The sequence below is a fragment of the Phalacrocorax aristotelis genome, chromosome 10, assembly GCF_949628215.1.
Source record: "Phalacrocorax aristotelis chromosome 10, bGulAri2.1, whole genome shotgun sequence".
In the NCBI taxonomy this organism is placed as follows: Eukaryota; Metazoa; Chordata; class Aves; order Suliformes; family Phalacrocoracidae; genus Phalacrocorax; species Phalacrocorax aristotelis.
In genome coordinates, this window is record NC_134285.1 from 16624566 (window position 1) to 16642536 (window position 17971).

Genomic DNA, 17971 nt, shown 5'->3' on the forward strand with positions numbered 1-17971 from the left:
TTGGCTGCTAAAAATGAGGCCTTGAGCCTTGAAAGCGGAGGGACTTAAACCTGTGGAATGAGGGTTTGGCTGCTAAAAATGAAGGCTTGAGCCTTAAAACAGAGGAGCTTGGACCCCTGAAAGTAAGTTTTTGGCTGCTAATAATGAGGCCTTGAGCCTTAAAAGTGAAGGGGCTTGGACCCCTGGAAGTGAGGGTTTGGCTGCTAAAAACGAGGTCTTGAGCCTTAAAAAAGAAGGGGCTTGGACCCCAGGAAGTGAGGGTTTGGCTGCTAAAAATGAGGCCTTGAGCCTTGAAAGCGGAGGGACTTAAACCTGTGGAATGAGGGTTTGGCTGCTAAAAATGAAGGCTTGAGCCTTAAAACAGAGGAGCTTGGACCCCTGAAAGTAAGTTTTTGGCTGCTAATAATGAGGCCTGGAGCCTTAAAAGAGAAGGGGTTTGGACCCCTCGAAGTGAGGGTTTGGCTGTTAAATAAAGGCCTTGAGCCTTAAAAGAGAAGGGGCTTGGACCCCTCGAAGTGAGGGTTTGGCTGCTAAAAATGAGGCCTTGAGCCTTAAAAGAGAAGAGGCTTGGACTCCTGGAAGTGAGGGTTTGCTGCTAAAAACGAGGTCTTGAGCCTTAAAAAAGAAGGGGCTTGGACTCCAGGAAGTGAGGGTTTGGCTGCTAAAAATGAGGCCTTGAGCCTTGAAAGCGGAGGGACTTAAACCTGTGGAATGAGGGTTTGGCTGCTAAAAATGAAGGCTTGAGCCTTAAAACAGAGGAGCTTGGACCCCTGAAAGTAAGTTTTTGGCTGCTAATAATGAGGCCTTGATCCTCAAAAGTGAAGGGGCTTCGACCCCTGGAAGTGAGGGTTTGGCTGCTAAAAATGAGGCCTTGAGCCTTAAAAGAGAAGGGGCTTGGACCCCTCGAAGTGAGGGTTTGGCTGCTAAAAATGAGGCCTTGAGCCTTGAAAGCGGAGGGACTTAAACCTGTGGAATGAGGGTTTGGCTGGTAAAAATGAAGGCTTGAGCCTTAAAACAGAGGAGCTTGGACCCCTGAAAGTAAGTTTTTGGCTGCTAATAATGAGGCCTGGAGCCTTAAAAGAGAAGGGGTTTGGACCCCTCGAAGTGAGGGTTTGGCTGTTAAATAAAGGCCTTGAGCCTTAAAAGAGAAGGGGCTTGGACCCCTCGAAGTGAGGGTTTGGCTGCTAAAAATGAGGCCTTGAGCCTTAAAAGAGAAGAGGCTTGGACTCCTGGAAGTGAGGGTTTGCTGCTAAAAACGAGGTCTTGAGCCTTAAAAAAGAAGGGGCTTGGACTCCAGGAAGTGAGGGTTTGGCTGCTAAAAATGAGGCCTTGAGCCTTGAAAGCGGAGGGACTTAAACCTGTGGAATGAGGGTTTGGCTGCTAAAAATGAAGGCTTGAGCCTTAAAACAGAGGAGCTTGGACCCCTGAAAGTAAGTTTTTGGCTGCTAATAATGAGGCCTTGAGCCTCAAAAGTGAAGGGGCTTCGACCCCTGGAAGTGAGGGTTTGGCTGCTAAAAATGAGGCCTTGAGCCTTAAAAGAGAAGGGGCTTGGACCCCTCGAAGTGAGGGTTTGGCTGCTAAAAATGAGGCCTTGAGCCTTGAAAGCGGAGGGACTTAAACCTGTGGAATGAGGGTTTGGCTGGTAAAAATGAAGGCTTGAGCCTTAAAACAGAGGAGCTTGGACCCCTGAAAGTAAGTTTTTGGCTGCTAATAATGAGGCCTGGAGCCTTAAAAGAGAAGGGGTTTGGACCCCTCGAAGTGAGGGTTTGGCTGTTAAATAAAGGCCTTGAGCCTTAAAAGAGAAGGGGCTTGGACCCCTCGAAGTGAGGGTTTGGCTGCTAAAAATGAGGCCTTGAGCCTTAAAAAAGAAGGGGCTTGGACTCCAGGAAGTGAGGGTTTGGCTGCTAAAAATGAGGCCTTGAGCCTTGAAAGCGGAGGGACTTAAACCTGTGGAATGAGGGTTTGGCTGCTAAAAATGAAGGCTTGAGCCTTAAAACAGAGGAGCTTGGACCCCTGAAAGTAAGTTTTTGGCTGCTAATAATGAGGCCTTGAGCCTTAAAAGTGAAGGGGCTTGGACCCCTGGAAGTGAGGGTTTGGCTGCTAAAAACGAGGTCTTGAGCCTTAAAAAAGAAGGGGCTTGGACCCCAGGAAGTGAGGGTTTGGCTGCTAAAAATGAGGCCTTGAGCCTTGAAAGCGGAGGGACTTAAACCTGTGGAATGAGGGTTTGGCTGGTAAAAATGAAGGCTTGAGCCTTAAAACAGAGGAGCTTGGACCCCTGAAAGTAAGTTTTTGGCTGCTAATAATGAGGCCTGGAGCCTTAAAAGAGAAGGGGTTTGGACCCCTCGAAGTGAGGGTTTGGCTGTTAAATAAAGGCCTTGAGCCTTAAAAGAGAAGGGGCTTGGACCCCTCGAAGTGAGGGTTTGGCTGCTAAAAATGAGGCCTTGAGCCTTAAAAGAGAAGAGGCTTGGACTCCTGGAAGTGAGGGTTTGCTGCTAAAAACGAGGTCTTGAGCCTTAAAAAAGAAGGGGCTTGGACTCCAGGAAGTGAGGGTTTGGCTGCTAAAAATGAGGCCTTGAGCCTTGAAAGCGGAGGGACTTAAACCTGTGGAATGAGGGTTTGGCTGCTAAAAATGAAGGCTTGAGCCTTAAAACAGAGGAGCTTGGACCCCTGAAAGTAAGTTTTTGGCTGCTAATAATGAGGCCTTGAGCCTCAAAAGTGAAGGGGCTTCGACCCCTGGAAGTGAGGGTTTGGCTGCTAAAAATGAGGCCTTGAGCCTTAAAAGAGAAGGGGCTTGGACCCCTCGAAGTGAGGGTTTGGCTGCTAAAAATGAGGCCTTGAGCCTTGAAAGCGGAGGGACTTAAACCTGTGGAATGAGGGTTTGGCTGGTAAAAATGAAGGCTTGAGCCTTAAAACAGAGGAGCTTGGACCCCTGAAAGTAAGTTTTTGGCTGCTAATAATGAGGCCTGGAGCCTTAAAAGAGAAGGGGTTTGGACCCCTCGAAGTGAGGGTTTGGCTGTTAAATAAAGGCCTTGAGCCTTAAAAGAGAAGGGGCTTGGACCCCTCGAAGTGAGGGTTTGGCTGCTAAAAATGAGGCCTTGAGCCTTAAAAGAGAAGAGGCTTGGACTCCTGGAAGTGAGGGTTTGCTGCTAAAAACGAGGTCTTGAGCCTTAAAAAAGAAGGGGCTTGGACTCCAGGAAGTGAGGGTTTGGCTGCTAAAAATGAGGCCTTGAGCCTTGAAAGCGGAGGGACTTAAACCTGTGGAATGAGGGTTTGGCTGCTAAAAATGAAGGCTTGAGCCTTAAAACAGAGGAGCTTGGACCCCTGAAAGTAAGTTTTTGGCTGCTAATAATGAGGCCTTGAGCCTCAAAAGTGAAGGGGCTTCGACCCCTGGAAGTGAGGGTTTGGCTGCTAAAAATGAGGCCTTGAGCCTTAAAAGAGAAGGGGCTTGGACCCCAGGAAGTGAGGGTTTGGCTGCTAAAAATGAGGCCTTGAGCCTTGAAAGCGGAGGGACTTAAACCTGTGGAATGAGGGTTTGGCTGCTAAAAATGAAGGCTTGAGCCTTAAAACAGAGGAGCTTGGACCCCTGAAAGTAAGTTTTTGGCTGCTAATAATGAGGCCTGGAGCCTTAAAAGAGAAGGGGTTTGGACCCCTCGAAGTGAGGGTTTGGCTGTTAAATAAAGGCCTTGAGCCTTAAAAGAGAAGGGGCTTGGACCCCTCGAAGTGAGGGTTTGGCTGCTAAAAATGAGGCCTTGAGCCTTAAAAGAGAAGAGGCTTGGACTCCTGGAAGTGAGGGTTTGCTGCTAAAAACGAGGTCTTGAGCCTTAAAAAAGAAGGGGCTTGGACTCCAGGAAGTGAGGGTTTGGCTGCTAAAAATGAGGCCTTGAGCCTTGAAAGCGGAGGGACTTAAACCTGTGGAATGAGGGTTTGGCTGCTAAAAATGAAGGCTTGAGCCTTAAAACAGAGGAGCTTGGACCCCTGAAAGTAAGTTTTTGGCTGCTAATAATGAGGCCTGGAGCCTTAAAAGAGAAGGGGTTTGGACCCCTCGAAGTGAGGGTTTGGCTGTTAAATAAAGGCCTTGAGCCTTAAAAGAGAAGGGGCTTGGACCCCTCGAAGTGAGGGTTTGGCTGCTAAAAATGAGGCCTTGAGCCTTAAAAGAGAAGAGGCTTGGACTCCTGGAAGTGAGGGTTTGCTGCTAAAAACGAGGTCTTGAGCCTTAAAAAAGAAGGGGCTTGGACTCCAGGAAGTGAGGGTTTGGCTGCTAAAAATGAGGCCTTGAGCCTTGAAAGTGGAGGGACTTAAACCTGTGGAATGAGGGTTTGGCTGCTAAAAATGAAGGCTTGAGCCTTAAAACAGAGGAGCTTGGACCCCTGAAAGTAAGTTTTTGGCTGCTAATAATGAGGCCTTGAGCCTTAACAGTGAAGGGGCTTCGACCCCTGGAAGTGAGGGTTTGGCTGCTAAAAATGAGGCCTTGAGCCTTAAAAGAGAAGGGGCTTGGACCCCTCAAAGTGAGGGTTTGGCTGCTAAAAATGAGGCCTTGAGCCTTGAAAGCGGAGGGACTTAAACCTGTGGAATGAGGGTTTGGCTGCTAAAAATGAAGGCTTGAGCCTTAAAACAGAGGAGCTTGGACCCCTGAAAGTAAGTTTTTGGCTGCTAATAATGAGGCCTGGAGCCTTAAAAGAGAAGGGGTTTGGACCCCTCGAAGTGAGGGTTTGGCTGTTAAATAAAGGCCTTGAGCCTTAAAAGAGAAGGGGCTTGGACCCCTCGAAGTGAGGGTCTGGCTGCTAAAAATGAGGCCTTGAGCCTTAAAAGAGAAGAGGCTTGGACTCCTGGAAGTGAGGGTTTGCTGCTAAAAACGAGGTCTTGAGCCTTAAAAAAGAAGGGGCTTGGACTCCAGGAAGTGAGGGTTTGGCTGCTAAAAATGAGGCCTTGAGCCTTGAAAGCGGAGGGACTTAAACCTGTGGAATGAGGGTTTGGCTGCTAAAAATGAAGGCTTGAGCCTTAAAACAGAGGAGCTTGGACCCCTGAAAGTAAGTTTTTGGCTGCTAATAATGAGGCCTTGAGCCTTAAAAGTGAAGGGGCTTGGACCCCAGGAAGTGAGGGTTTGGCTGCTAAAAACGAGGTCTTGAGCCTTAAAAAAGAAGGGGCTTGGACCCCAGGAAGTGAGGGTTTGGCTGCTAAAAAGGAGGCCTTGAGCCTTGAAAGCGGAGGGACTTAAACCTGTGGAATGAGGGTTTGGCTGCTAAAAATGAAGGCTTGAGCCTTAAAACAGAGGAGCTTGGACCCCTGAAAGTAAGTTTTTGGCTGCTAATAATGAGGCCTGGAGCCTTAAAAGAGAAGGGGTTTGGACCCCTCGAAGTGAGGGTTTGGCTGTTAAATAAAGGCCTTGAGCCTTAAAAGAGAAGGGGCTTGGACCCCTCGAAGTGAGGGTTTGGCTGCTAAAAATGAGGCCTTGAGCCTTAAAAGAGAAGAGGCTTGGACTCCTGGAAGTGAGGGTTTGCTGCTAAAAACGAGGTCTTGAGCCTTAAAAAAGAAGGGGCTTGGACTCCAGGAAGTGAGGGTTTGGCTGCTAAAAATGAGGCCTTGAGCCTTGAAAGCGGAGGGACTTAAACCTGTGGAATGAGGGTTTGGCTGCTAAAAATGAAGGCTTGAGCCTTAAAACAGAGGAGCTTGGACCCCTGAAAGTAAGTTTTTGGCTGCTAATAATGAGGCCTTGAGCCTCAAAAGTGAAGGGGCTTCGACCCCTGGAAGTGAGGGTTTGGCTGCTAAAAATGAGGCCTTGAGCCTTAAAAGAGAAGGGGCTTGGACCCCTCAAAGTGAGGGTTTGGCTGCTAAAAATGAGGCCTTGAGCCTTGAAAGCGGAGGGACTTAAACCTGTGGAATGAGGGTTTGGCTGCTAAAAATGAAGGCTTGAGCCTTAAAACAGAGGAGCTTGGACCCCTGAAAGTAAGTTTTTGGCTGCTAATAATGAGGCCTGGAGCCTTAAAAGAGAAGGGGTTTGGACCCCTCGAAGTGAGGGTTTGGCTGTTAAATAAAGGCCTTGAGCCTTAAAAGAGAAGGGGCTTGGACCCCTCGAAGTGAGGGTTTGGCTGCTAAAAATGAGGCCTTGAGCCTTAAAAGAGAAGAGGCTTGGACTCCTGGAAGTGAGGGTTTGCTGCTAAAAACGAGGTCTTGAGCCTTAAAAAAGAAGGGGCTTGGACTCCAGGAAGTGAGGGTTTGGCTGCTAAAAATGAGGCCTTGAGCCTTGAAAGCGGAGGGACTTAAACCTGTGGAATGAGGGTTTGGCTGCTAAAAATGAAGGCTTGAGCCTTAAAACAGAGGAGCTTGGACCCCTGAAAGTAAGTTTTTGGCTGCTAATAATGAGGCCTTGAGCCTTAAAAGTGAAGGGGCTTGGACCCCTCGAAGTGAGGGTTTGGCTGCTAAAAACGAGGTCTTGAGCCTTAAAAAAGAAGGGGCTTGGACTCCAGGAAGTGAGGGTTTGGCTGCTAAAAATGAGGCCTTGAGCCTTGAAAGCGGAGGGACTTAAACCTGTGGAATGAGGGTTTGGCTGCTAAAAATGAAGGCTTGAGCCTTAAAACAGAGGAGCTTGGACCCCTGAAAGTAAGTTTTTGGCTGCTAATAATGAGGCCTTGAGCCTTAAAAGTGAAGGGGCTTGGACCCCTCGAAGTGAGGGTTTGGCTGCTAAATACAAGGCCTTGAGCCTTAAAAGCAGAGGGGCTTGGGCCCCAGGAATTAAGGGTTTGGCTGCTAAAAATGAGGCCTTGAGCCTCAAAAGTAAAGGGGCTTAGACACCAGGAAGTGAGGGTTTGGCTGCTAAAAACGAGGCCTTGAGCATTAAAAGGAGAGGGGCTTAGACCCCTGAAAGTAAGGGTTTGGCTGCTAAAAATAGGCCTTGAGCCTTAAAAGCAGAAGGGGCTTGGGCCCCAGGAATTAAGGGTTTGGCTGCTAAAAATGAGGCCTTGAGCCTTAAAAGAGAAGGGGCTTGGGCCCCAGGAATTAAGGATTTGGCTGCTAAAAATGAGGCCTCGAGCCTTAAAAGAGAAGGGGCTTGGACCCCTGGAAGTGAGGGTTTGGCTGCTAGAAAGGAGGCCTTGAGCCTTAAAAGAGAAGGGGCTTGGACATCTTAAATGAGGGTTTGCCTGCTAATAATGAGGCCTTGAGCCTTAAAAGAGAAGGGGCTTGGACCCCTGGAAGTGAGTGTTTGGCTGCTAAAATTGAGGCCTTGAGCCTTGAAAGCGGAGGGACTTAAACCTGTGGAATGAAGGTTTGGCTGGTAAAAATGAAGGCTTGAGCCTTAAAACAGAGGAGCTTGGACCCCTGAAAGTAAGTTTTTGGCTGCTAATAATGAGGCCTGGAGCCTTAAAAGAGAAGGGGTTTGGACCCCTCGAAGTGAGGGTTTGGCTGTTAAATAAAGGCCTTGAGCCTTAAAAGAGAAGGGGCTTGGACCCCTCGAAGTGAGGATTTGGCTGCTAAAAATGAGGCGTTGAGCCTTAAAAGTGAAGAGGCTTGGACTCCTGGAAGTGAGGGTTTGCTGCTAAAAACGAGGTCTTGAGCCTTAAAAAAGAAGGGGCTTGGACTCCAGGAAGTGAGGGTTTGGCTGCTAAAAATGAGGCCTTGAGCCTTGAAAGCGGAGGGACTTAAACCTGTGGAATGAAGGTTTGGCTGCTAAAAATGAAGGCTTGAGCCTTAAAACAGAGGAGCTTGGACCCCTGAAAGTAAGTTTTTGGCTGCTAATAATGAGGCCTGGAGCCTTAAAAGAGAAGGGGTTTGGACCCCTCGAAGTGAGGGTTTGGCTGTTAAATAAAGGCCTTGAGCCTTAAAAGAGAAGGGGCTTGGACCCCTCGAAGTGAGGGTTTGGCTGCTAAAAATGAGGCCTTGAGCCTTAAAAGAGAAGAGGCTTGGACTCCTGGAAGTGAGGGTTTGGCTGCTAAAAATGAGGCCTTGAGCCTTGAAAGCGGAGGGACTTAAACCTGTGGAATGAGGGTTTGGCTGCTAAAAATGAAGGCTTGAGCCTTAAAACAGAGGAGCTTGGACCCCTGAAAGTAAGTTTTTGGCTGCTAATAATGAGGCCTTGAGCCTCAAAAGTGAAGGGGCTTCGACCCCTGGAAGTGAGGGTTTGGCTGCTAAAAATGAGGCCTTGAGCCTTAAAAGAGAAGGGGCTTGGACCCCTCAAAGTGAGGGTTTGGCTGCTAAAAATGAGGCCTTGAGCCTTGAAAGCGGAGGGACTTAAACCTGTGGAATGAGGGTTTGGCTGCTAAAAATGAAGGCTTGAGCCTTAAAACAGAGGAGCTTGGACCCCTGAAAGTAAGTTTTTGGCTGCTAATAATGAGGCCTGGAGCCTTAAAAGAGAAGGGGTTTGGACCCCTCGAAGTGAGGATTTGGCTGTTAAATAAAGGCCTTGAGCCTTAAAAGAGAAGGGGCTTGGACCCCTCGAAGTGAGGGTTTGGCTGCTAATAATGATGCCTTGAGCCTTAAAAGTGAAGGGGCTTGGACTCCTGGAAGTGAGGGTTTGCTGCTAAAAACGAGGTGTTGAGCCTTAAAAAAGAAGGGGCTTGGACTCCAGGAAGTGAGGGTTTGGCTGCTAAAAATGAGGCCTTGAGCCTTGAAAGCGGAGGGACTTAAACCTGTGGAATGAGGGTTTGGCTGCTAAAAATGAAGGCTTGAGCCTTAAAACAGAGGAGCTTGGACCCCTGAAAGTAAGTTTTTGGCTGCTAATAATGAGGCCTTGAGCCTCAAAAGTGAAGGGGCTTCGACCCCTGGAAGTGAGGGTTTGGCTGCTAAAAATGAGGCCTTGAGCCTTAAAAGAGAAGGGGCTTGGACCCCTCAAAGTGAGGGTTTGGCTGCTAAAAATGAGGCCTTGAGCCTTGAAAGCGGAGGGACTTAAACCTGTGGAATGAGGGTTTGGCTGCTAAAAATGAAGGCTTGAGCCTTAAAACAGAGGAGCTTGGACCCCTGAAAGTAAGTTTTTGGCTGCTAATAATGAGGCCTGGAGCCTTAAAAGAGAAGGGGTTTGGACCCCTCGAAGTGAGGGTTTGGCTGTTAAATAAAGGCCTTGAGCCTTAAAAGAGAAGGGGCTTGGACCCCTCGAAGTGAGGGTTTGGCTGCTAAAAATGAGGCCTTGAGCCTTAAAAGAGAAGAGGCTTGGACTCCTGGAAGTGAGGGTTTGCTGCTAAAAACGAGGTCTTGAGCCTTAAAAAAGAAGGGGCTTGGACTCCAGGAAGTGAGGGTTTGGCTGCTAAAAATGAGGCCTTGAGCCTTGAAAGCGGAGGGACTTAAACCTGTGGAGTGAGGGTTTGGCTGCTAAAAATGAAGGCTTGAGCCTTAAAACAGAGGAGCTTGGACCCCTGAAAGTAAGTTTTTGGCTGCTAATAATGAGGCCTTGAGCCTTAAAAGTGAAGGGGCTTGGACCCAAGGAAGTGAGGGTTTGGCTGCTAAAAATGAGGTCTTGAGCCTTAAAAGAGAAGGGGCTTGGACCCCAGGAAGTGAGGGTTTGGCTGCTAAATACAAGGCCTTGAGCCTTAAAAGCAGAGGGGCTTGGGCCCCAGGAATTAAGGGTTTGGCTGCTAAAAATGAGGCCTTGAGCCTCAAAAGTAAAGGGGCTTGGACACCAGGAAGTGAGGGTTTGGCTGCTAAAAACGAGGCCTTGAGCATTACAAGGTGAGGGGCTTAGACCCCTGAAAGTAAGGGTTTGGCTGCTAAAAATAGGCCTTGAGCCTTAAAAGCAGAAGGGGCTTGGGCCCCAGGAATTAAGGGTTTGGCTGCTAAAAATGAGGCCTTGAGCCTTAAAAGAGAAGGGGCTTGGGCCCCAGGAATTAAGGATTTGGCTGCTAAAAATGAGGCCTCGAGCCTTAAAAGAGAAGGGGCTTGGACCCCTGGAAGTGAGGGTTTGGCTGCTAGAAAGGAGGCCTTGAGCCTTAAAAGAGAAGAGGCTTGGACATCTTAAATGAGGGTTTGCCTGCTAATAATGAGGCCTTGAGCCTTAAAAGAGAAGGGGCTTGGACCCCTGGAAGTGAGTGTTTGGCTGCTAAAATTGAGGCCTTGAGCCTTGAAAGCGGAGGGACTTAAACCTGTGGAATGAAGGTTTGGCTGGTAAAAATGAAGGCTTGAGCCTTAAAACAGAGGAGCTTGGACCCCTGAAAGTAAGTTTTTGGCTGCTAATAATGAGGCCTGGAGCCTTAAAAGAGAAGGGGTTTGGACCCCTCGAAGTGAGGGTTTGGCTGTTAAATAAAGTCCTTGAGCCTTAAAAGAGAAGGGGCTTGGACCCCTCGAAGTGAGGATTTGGCTGCTAAAAATGAGGCGTTGAGCCTTAAAAGAGAAGAGGCTTGGACTCCTGGAAGTGAGGGTTTGCTGCTAAAAACGAGGTCTTGAGCCTTAAAAAAGAAGGGGCTTGGACTCCAGGAAGTGAGGGTTTGGCTGCTAAAAATGAGGCCTTGAGCCTTGAAAGCGGAGGGACTTAAACCTGTGGAATGAGGGTTTGGCTGCTAAAAATGAAGGCTTGAGCCTTAAAACAGAGGAGCTTGGACCCCTGAAAGTAAGTTTTTGGCTGCTAATAATGAGGCCTGGAGCCTTAAAAGAGAAGGGGTTTGGACCCCTCGAAGTGAGGGTTTGGCTGTTAAATAAAGGCCTTGAGCCTTAAAAGAGAAGGGGCTTGGACCCCTCGAAGTGAGGGTTTGGCTGCTAAAAATGAGGCCTTGAGCCTTAAAAGAGAAGAGGCTTGGACTCCTGGAAGTGAGGGTTTGCTGCTAAAAATGAGGTCTTGAGCCTTAAAAAAGAAGGGGCTTGGACTCCAGGAAGTGAGGGTTTGGCTGCTAAAAATGAGGCCTTGAGCCTTGAAAGCGGAGGGACTTAAACCTGTGGAATGAGGGTTTGGCTGCTAAAAATGAAGGCTTGAGCCTTAAAACAGAGGAGCTTGGACCCCTGAAAGTAAGTTTTTGGCTGCTAATAATGAGGCCTTGAGCCTCAAAAGTGAAGGGGCTTCGACCCCTGGAAGTGAGGGTTTGGCTGCTAAAAATGAGGCCTTGAGCCTTAAAAGAGAAGGGGCTTGGACCCCTCAAAGTGAGGGTTTGGCTGCTAAAAATGAGGCCTTGAGCCTTGAAAGCGGAGGGACTTAAACCTGTGGAATGAGGGTTTGGCTGCTAAAAATGAAGGCTTGAGCCTTAAAACAGAGGAGCTTGGACCCCTGAAAGTAAGTTTTTGGCTGCTAATAATGAGGCCTGGAGCCTTAAAAGAGAAGGGGTTTGGACCCCTCGAAGTGAGGGTTTGGCTGTTAAATAAAGGCCTTGAGCCTTAAAAGAGAAGGGGCTTGGACCCCTCGAAGTGAGGGTTTGGCTGCTAAAAATGAGGCCTTGAGCCTTAAAAGAGAAGAGGCTTGGACTCCTGGAAGTGAGGGTTTGCTGCTAAAAACGAGGTCTTGAGCCTTAAAAAAGAAGGGGCTTGGACTCCAGGAAGTGAGGGTTTGGCTGCTAAAAATGAGGCCTTGAGCCTTGAAAGCGGAGGGACTTAAACCTGTGGAATGAGGGTTTGGCTGCTAAAAATGAAGGCTTGAGCCTTAAAACAGAGGAGCTTGGACCCCTGAAAGTAAGTTTTTGGCTGCTAATAATGAGGCCTGGAGCCTTAAAAGAGAAGGGGTTTGGACCCCTCGAAGTGAGGGTTTGGCTGTTAAATAAAGGCCTTGAGCCTTAAAAGAGAAGGGGCTTGGACCCCTCGAAGTGAGGGTTTGGCTGCTAAAAATGAGGCCTTGAGCCTTAAAAGAGAAGAGGCTTGGACTCCTGGAAGTGAGGGTTTGCTGCTAAAAACGAGGTCTTGAGCCTTAAAAAAGAAGGGGCTTGGACTCCAGGAAGTGAGGGTTTGGCTGCTAAAAATGAGGCCTTGAGCCTTGAAAGCGGAGGGACTTAAACCTGTGGAATGAGGGTTTGGCTGCTAAAAATGAAGGCTTGAGCCTTAAAACAGAGGAGCTTGGACCCCTGAAAGTAAGTTTTTGGCTGCTAATAATGAGGCCTTGAGCCTCAAAAGTGAAGGGGCTTCGACCCCTGGAAGTGAGGGTTTGGCTGCTAAAAATGAGGCCTTGAGCCGTAAAAGAGAAGGGGCTTGGACCCCTCGAAGTGAGGGTTTGGCTGTTAAATAAAGGCCTTGAGCCTTAAAAGAGAAGAGGCTTGGACTCCTGGAAGTGAGGGTTTGCTGCTAAAAACGAGGTCTTGAGCCTTAAAAAAGAAGGGGCTTGGACTCCAGGAAGTGAGGGTTTGGCTGCTAAAAATGAGGCCTTGAGCCTTGAAAGCGGAGGGACTTAAACCTGTGGAATGAGGGTTTGGCTGCTAAAAATGAAGGCTTGAGCCTTAAAACAGAGGAGCTTGGACCCCTGAAAGTAAGTTTTTGGCTGCTAATAATGAGGCCTTGAGCCTCAAAAGTGAAGGGGCTTCGACCCCTGGAAGTGAGGGTTTGGCTGCTAAAAATGAGGCCTTGAGCCGTAAAAGAGAAGGGGCTTGGACCCCTCGAAGTGAGGGTTTGGCTGTTAAATAAAGGCCTTGAGCCTTAAAAGAGAAGGGGTTTGGACCCCTCGAAGTGAGGGTTTGGCTGCTAAAAATGAGGCCTTGAGCCTTAAAAAAGAAGGGGCTTGGACTCCAGGAAGTGAGGGTTTGGCTGCTAAAAATGAGGCCTTGAGCCTTGAAAGCGGAGGGACTTAAACCTGTGGAATGAGGGTTTGGCTGCTAAAAATGAAGGCTTGAGCCTTAAAACAGAGGAGCTTGGACCCCTGAAAGTAAGTTTTTGGCTGCTAATAATGAGGCCTTGAGCCTTAAAAGTGAAGGGGCTTGGACCCCAGGAAGTGAGGGTTTGTCTGCTAAAAATGAGGTCTTGAGCCTTAAAAGAGAAGGGGCTTGGACCCCAGGAAGTGAGGGTTTGGCTGCTAAAAATGAGGCCTTGAGCCTTAAAAGAGAAGGGGCTTGGACCCCTCAAAGTGAGGGTTTGGCTGCTAAAAATGAGGCCTTGAGCCTTGAAAGCGGAGGGACTTAAACCTGTGGAATGAGGGTTTGGCTGCTAAAAATGAAGGCTTGAGCCTTAAAACAGAGGAGCTTGGACCCCTGAAAGTAAGTTTTTGGCTGCTAATAATGAGGCCTGGAGCCTTAAAAGAGAAGGGGTTTGGACCCCTCGAAGTGAGGGTTTGGCTGTTAAATAAAGGCCTTGAGCCTTAAAAGAGAAGGGGCTTGGACCCCTCGAAGTGAGGGTTTGGCTGCTAAAAATGAGGCCTTGAGCCTTAAAAGAGAAGAGGCTTGGACTCCTGGAAGTGAGGGTTTGCTGCTAAAAACGAGGTCTTGAGCCTTAAAAAAGAAGGGGCTTGGACTCCAGGAAGTGAGGGTTTGGCTGCTAAAAATGAGGCCTTGAGCCTTGAAAGCGGAGGGACTTAAACCTGTGGAGTGAGGGTTTGGCTGCTAAAAATGAAGGCTTGAGCCTTAAAACAGAGGAGCTTGGACCCCTGAAAGTAAGTTTTTGGCTGCTAATAATGAGGCCTTGAGCCTTAAAAGTGAAGGGGCTTGGACCCAAGGAAGTGAGGGTTTGGCTGCTAAAAATGAGGTCTTGAGCCTTAAAAGAGAAGGGGCTTGGACCCCAGGAAGTGAGGGTTTGGCTGCTAAATACAAGGCCTTGAGCCTTAAAAGCAGAGGGGCTTGGGCCCCAAGAAATAAGGGTTTGGCTGCTAAAAATGAGGCCTTGAGCCTCAAAAGTAAAGGGGCTTAGACACCAGGAAGTGAGGGTTTGGCTGCTAAAAACGAGGCCTTGAGCATTAAAAGGTGAGGGGCTTAGACCCCTGAAAGTAAGGGTTTGGCTGCTAAAAATAGGCCTTGAGCCTTAAAAGCAGAAGGGGCTTGGGCCCCAGGAATTAAGGGTTTGGCTGCTAAAAATGAGGCCTTGAGCCTTAAAAGAGAAGGGGCTTGGGCCCCAGGAATTAAGGATTTGGCTGCTAAAAATGAGGCCTCGAGCCTTAAAAGAGAAGGGGCTTGGACCCCTGGAAGTGAGGGTTTGGCTGCTAGAAAGGAGGCCTTGAGCCTTAAAAGAGAAGGGGCTTGGACATCTTAAATGAGGGTTTGCCTGCTAATAATGAGGCCTTGAGCCTTAAAAGAGAAGGGGCTTGGACCCCTGGAAGTGAGTGTTTGGCTGCTAAAATTGAGGCCTTGAGCCTTGAAAGCGGAGGGACTTAAACCTGTGGAATGAAGGTTTGGCTGGTAAAAATGAAGGCTTGAGCCTTAAAACAGAGGAGCTTGGACCCCTGAAAGTAAGTTTTTGGCTGCTAATAATGAGGCCTGGAGCCTTAAAAGAGAAGGGGTTTGGACCCCTCGAAGTGAGGGTTTGGCTGTTAAATAAAGGCCTTGAGCCTTAAAAGAGAAGGGGCTTGGACCCCTCGAAGTGAGGATTTGGCTGCTAAAAATGAGGCGTTGAGCCTTAAAAGAGAAGAGGCTTGGACTCCTGGAAGTGAGGGTTTGCTGCTAAAAACGAGGTCTTGAGCCTTAAAAAAGAAGGGGCTTGGACTCCAGGAAGTGAGGGTTTGGCTGCTAAAAATGAGGCCTTGAGCCTTGAAAGCGGAGGGACTTAAACCTGTGGAATGAGGGTTTGGCTGCTAAAAATGAAGGCTTGAGCCTTAAAACAGAGGAGCTTGGACCCCTGAAAGTAAGTTTTTGGCTGCTAATAATGAGGCCTGGAGCCTTAAAAGAGAAGGGGTTTGGACCCCTCGAAGTGAGGGTTTGGCTGTTAAATAAAGGCCTTGAGCCTTAAAAGAGAAGGGGCTTGGACCCCTCGAAGTGAGGGTTTGGCTGCTAAAAATGAGGCCTTGAGCCTTAAAAGAGAAGAGGCTTGGACTCCTGGAAGTGAGGGTTTGCTGCTAAAAACGAGGTCTTGAGCCTTAAAAAAGAAGGGGCTTGGACTCCAGGAAGTGAGGGTTTGGCTGCTAAAAATGAGGCCTTGAGCCTTGAAAGCGGAGGGACTTAAACCTGTGGAATGAGGGTTTGGCTGCTAAAAATGAAGGCTTGAGCCTTAAAACAGAGGAGCTTGGACCCCTGAAAGTAAGTTTTTGGCTGCTAATAATGAGGCCTTGAGCCTCAAAAGTGAAGGGGCTTCGACCCCTGGAAGTGAGGGTTTGGCTGCTAAAAATGAGGCCTTGAGCCTTAAAAGAGAAGGGGCTTGGACCCCTCGAAGTGAGGGTTTGGCTGCTAAAAATGAGGCCTTGAGCCTTGAAAGCGGAGGGACTTAAACCTGTGGAATGAGGGTTTGGCTGCTAAAAATGAAGGCTTGAGCCTTAAAACAGAGGAGCTTGGACCCCTGAAAGTAAGTTTTTGGCTGCTAATAATGAGGCCTGGAGCCTTAAAAGAGAAGGGGTTTGGACCCCTCGAAGTGAGGGTTTGGCTGTTAAATAAAGGCCTTGAGCCTTAAAAGAGAAGGGGCTTGGACCCCTCGAAGTGAGGGTTTGGCTGCTAAAAATGAGGCCTTGAGCCTTAAAAGAGAAGAGGCTTGGACTCCTGGAAGTGAGGGTTTGCTGCTAAAAACGAGGTCTTGAGCCTTAAAAAAGAAGGGGCTTGGACTCCAGGAAGTGAGGGTTTGGCTGCTAAAAATGAGGCCTTGAGCCTTGAAAGCGGAGGGACTTAAACCTGTGGAATGAGGGTTTGGCTGCTAAAAATGAAGGCTTGAGCCTTAAAACAGAGGAGCTTGGACCCCTGAAAGTAAGTTTTTGGCTGCTAATAATGAGGCCTTGAGCCTTAACAGTGAAGGGGCTTGGACCCAAGGAAGTGAGGGTTTGGCTGCTAAAAATGAGGTCTTGAGCCTTAAAAGAGAAGGGGCTTGGACCCCTCGAAGTGAGGGTTTGGCTGCTAAATACAAGGCCTTGAGCCTTAAAAGCAGAGGGGCTTGGGCCCCAGGAATTAAGGGTTTGGCTGCTAAAAATGAGGCCTTGAGCCTCAAAAGTAAAGGGGCTTGGACACAAGGAAGTGAGGGTATGGCTGCTAAAAACGAGGCCTTGAGCATTAAAAGGTGAGGGGCTTAGACCCCTGAAAGTAAGGGTTTGGCTGCTAAAAATAGGCCTTGAGCCTTAAAAGCAGAAGGGGCTTGGGCCCCAGGAATTAAGGGTTTGGCTGCTAAAAATGAGGCCTTGAGCCTTAAAAGAGAAGGGGCTTGGGCCCCAGGAATTAAGGGTTTGGCTGCTAAAAATGAGGCCTCGAGCCTTAAAAGAGAAGGGGCTTGGACCCCTGGAAGTGAGGGTTTGGCTGCTAAAAATGAGGCCTTGAGCCTTAAAAGAGAAGGGGCTTGGGCCCCTGGAAGTGAGGGTTTGGCTGCTAGAAAGGAGGCCTTGAGCCTTAAAAGAGAAGGGGCTTGGACATCTTAAATGAGGGTTTGGCTGCTAATAATGAGGCCTTGAGCCTTAAAAGAGAAGGGGCTTGGACCCCTGGAAGTGAGTGTTTGGCTGCTAAAATTGAGGCCTTGAGCCTTGGAAGCGGAGGGACTTAAACCTGTGGAATGAAGGTTTGGCTGGTAAAAATGAAGGCTTGAGCCTTAAAACAGAGGAGCTTGGACCCCTGAAAGTAAGTTTTTGGCTGCTAATAATGAGGCCTGGAGCCTTAAAAGAGAAGGGGTTTGGACCCCTCGAAGTGAGGGTTTGGCTGTTAAATAAAGGCCTTGAGCCTTAAAAGAGAAGGGGCTTGGACCCCTCGAAGTGAGGGTTTGGCTGCTAAAAATGAGGCCTTGAGCCTTAAAAGAGAAGAGGCTTGGACTCCTGGAAGTGAGGGTTTGCTGCTAAAAACGAGGTCTTGAGCCTTAAAAAAGAAGGGGCTTGGACTCCAGGAAGTGAGGGTTTGGCTGCTAAAAATGAGGCCTTGAGCCTTGAAAGCGGAGGGACTTAAACCTGTGGAATGAGGGTTTGGCTGCTAAAAATGAAGGCTTGAGCCTTAAAACAGAGGAGCTTGGACCCCTGAAAGTAAGTTTTTGGCTGCTAAAAATGAGGCCTTGAGCCTCAAAAGTGAAGGGGCTTCGACCCCTGGAAGTGAGGGTTTGGCTGCTAAAAATGAGGCCTTGAGCCGTAAAAGAGAAGGGGCTTGGACCCCTCGAAGTGAGGGTTTGGCTGCTAAAAATGAAGGCTTGAGCCTTAAAACAGAGGAGCTTGGACCCCTGAAAGTAAGTTTTTGGCTGCTAATAATGAGGCCTGGAGCCTTAAAAGAGAAGGGGTTTGGACCCCTCGAAGTGAGGGTTTGGCTGTTAAATAAAGGCCTTGAGCCTTAAAAGAGAAGGGGCTTGGACCCCTCGAAGTGAGGGTTTGGCTGCTAAAAATGAGGCCTTGAGCCTTAAAAGAGAAGAGGCTTGGACTCCAGGAAGTGAGGGTTTGGCTGCTAAAAATGAGGCCTTGAGCCTTGAAAGCGGAGGGACTTAAACCTGTGGAATGAGGGTTTGGCTGCTAAAAATGAAGGCTTGAGCCTTAAAACAGAGGAGCTTGGACCCCTGAAAGTAAGTTTTTGGCTGCTAATAATGAGGCCTGGAGCCTTAAAAGAGAAGGGGTTTGGACCCCTCGAAGTGAGGGTTTGGCTGTTAAATAAAGGCCTTGAGCCTTAAAAGAGAAGGGGCTTGGACCCCTCGAAGTGAGGGTTTGGCTGCTAAAAATGAGGCCTTGAGCCTTAAAAGAGAAGAGGCTTGGACTCCTGGAAGTGAGGGTTTGCTGCTAAAAACGAGGTCTTGAGCCTTAAAAAAGAAGGGGCTTGGACTCCAGGAAGTGAGGGTTTGGCTGCTAAAAATGAGGCCTTGAGCCTTGAAAGCGGAGGGACTTAAACCTGTGGAATGAGGGTTTGGCTGCTAAAAATGAAGGCTTGAGCCTTAAAACAGAGGAGCTTGGACCCCTGAAAGTAAGTTTTTGGCTGCTAATAATGAGGCCTTGAGCCTTAACAGTGAAGGGGCTTGGACCCAAGGAAGTGAGGGTTTGGCTGCTAAAAATGAGGTCTTGAGCCTTAAAAGA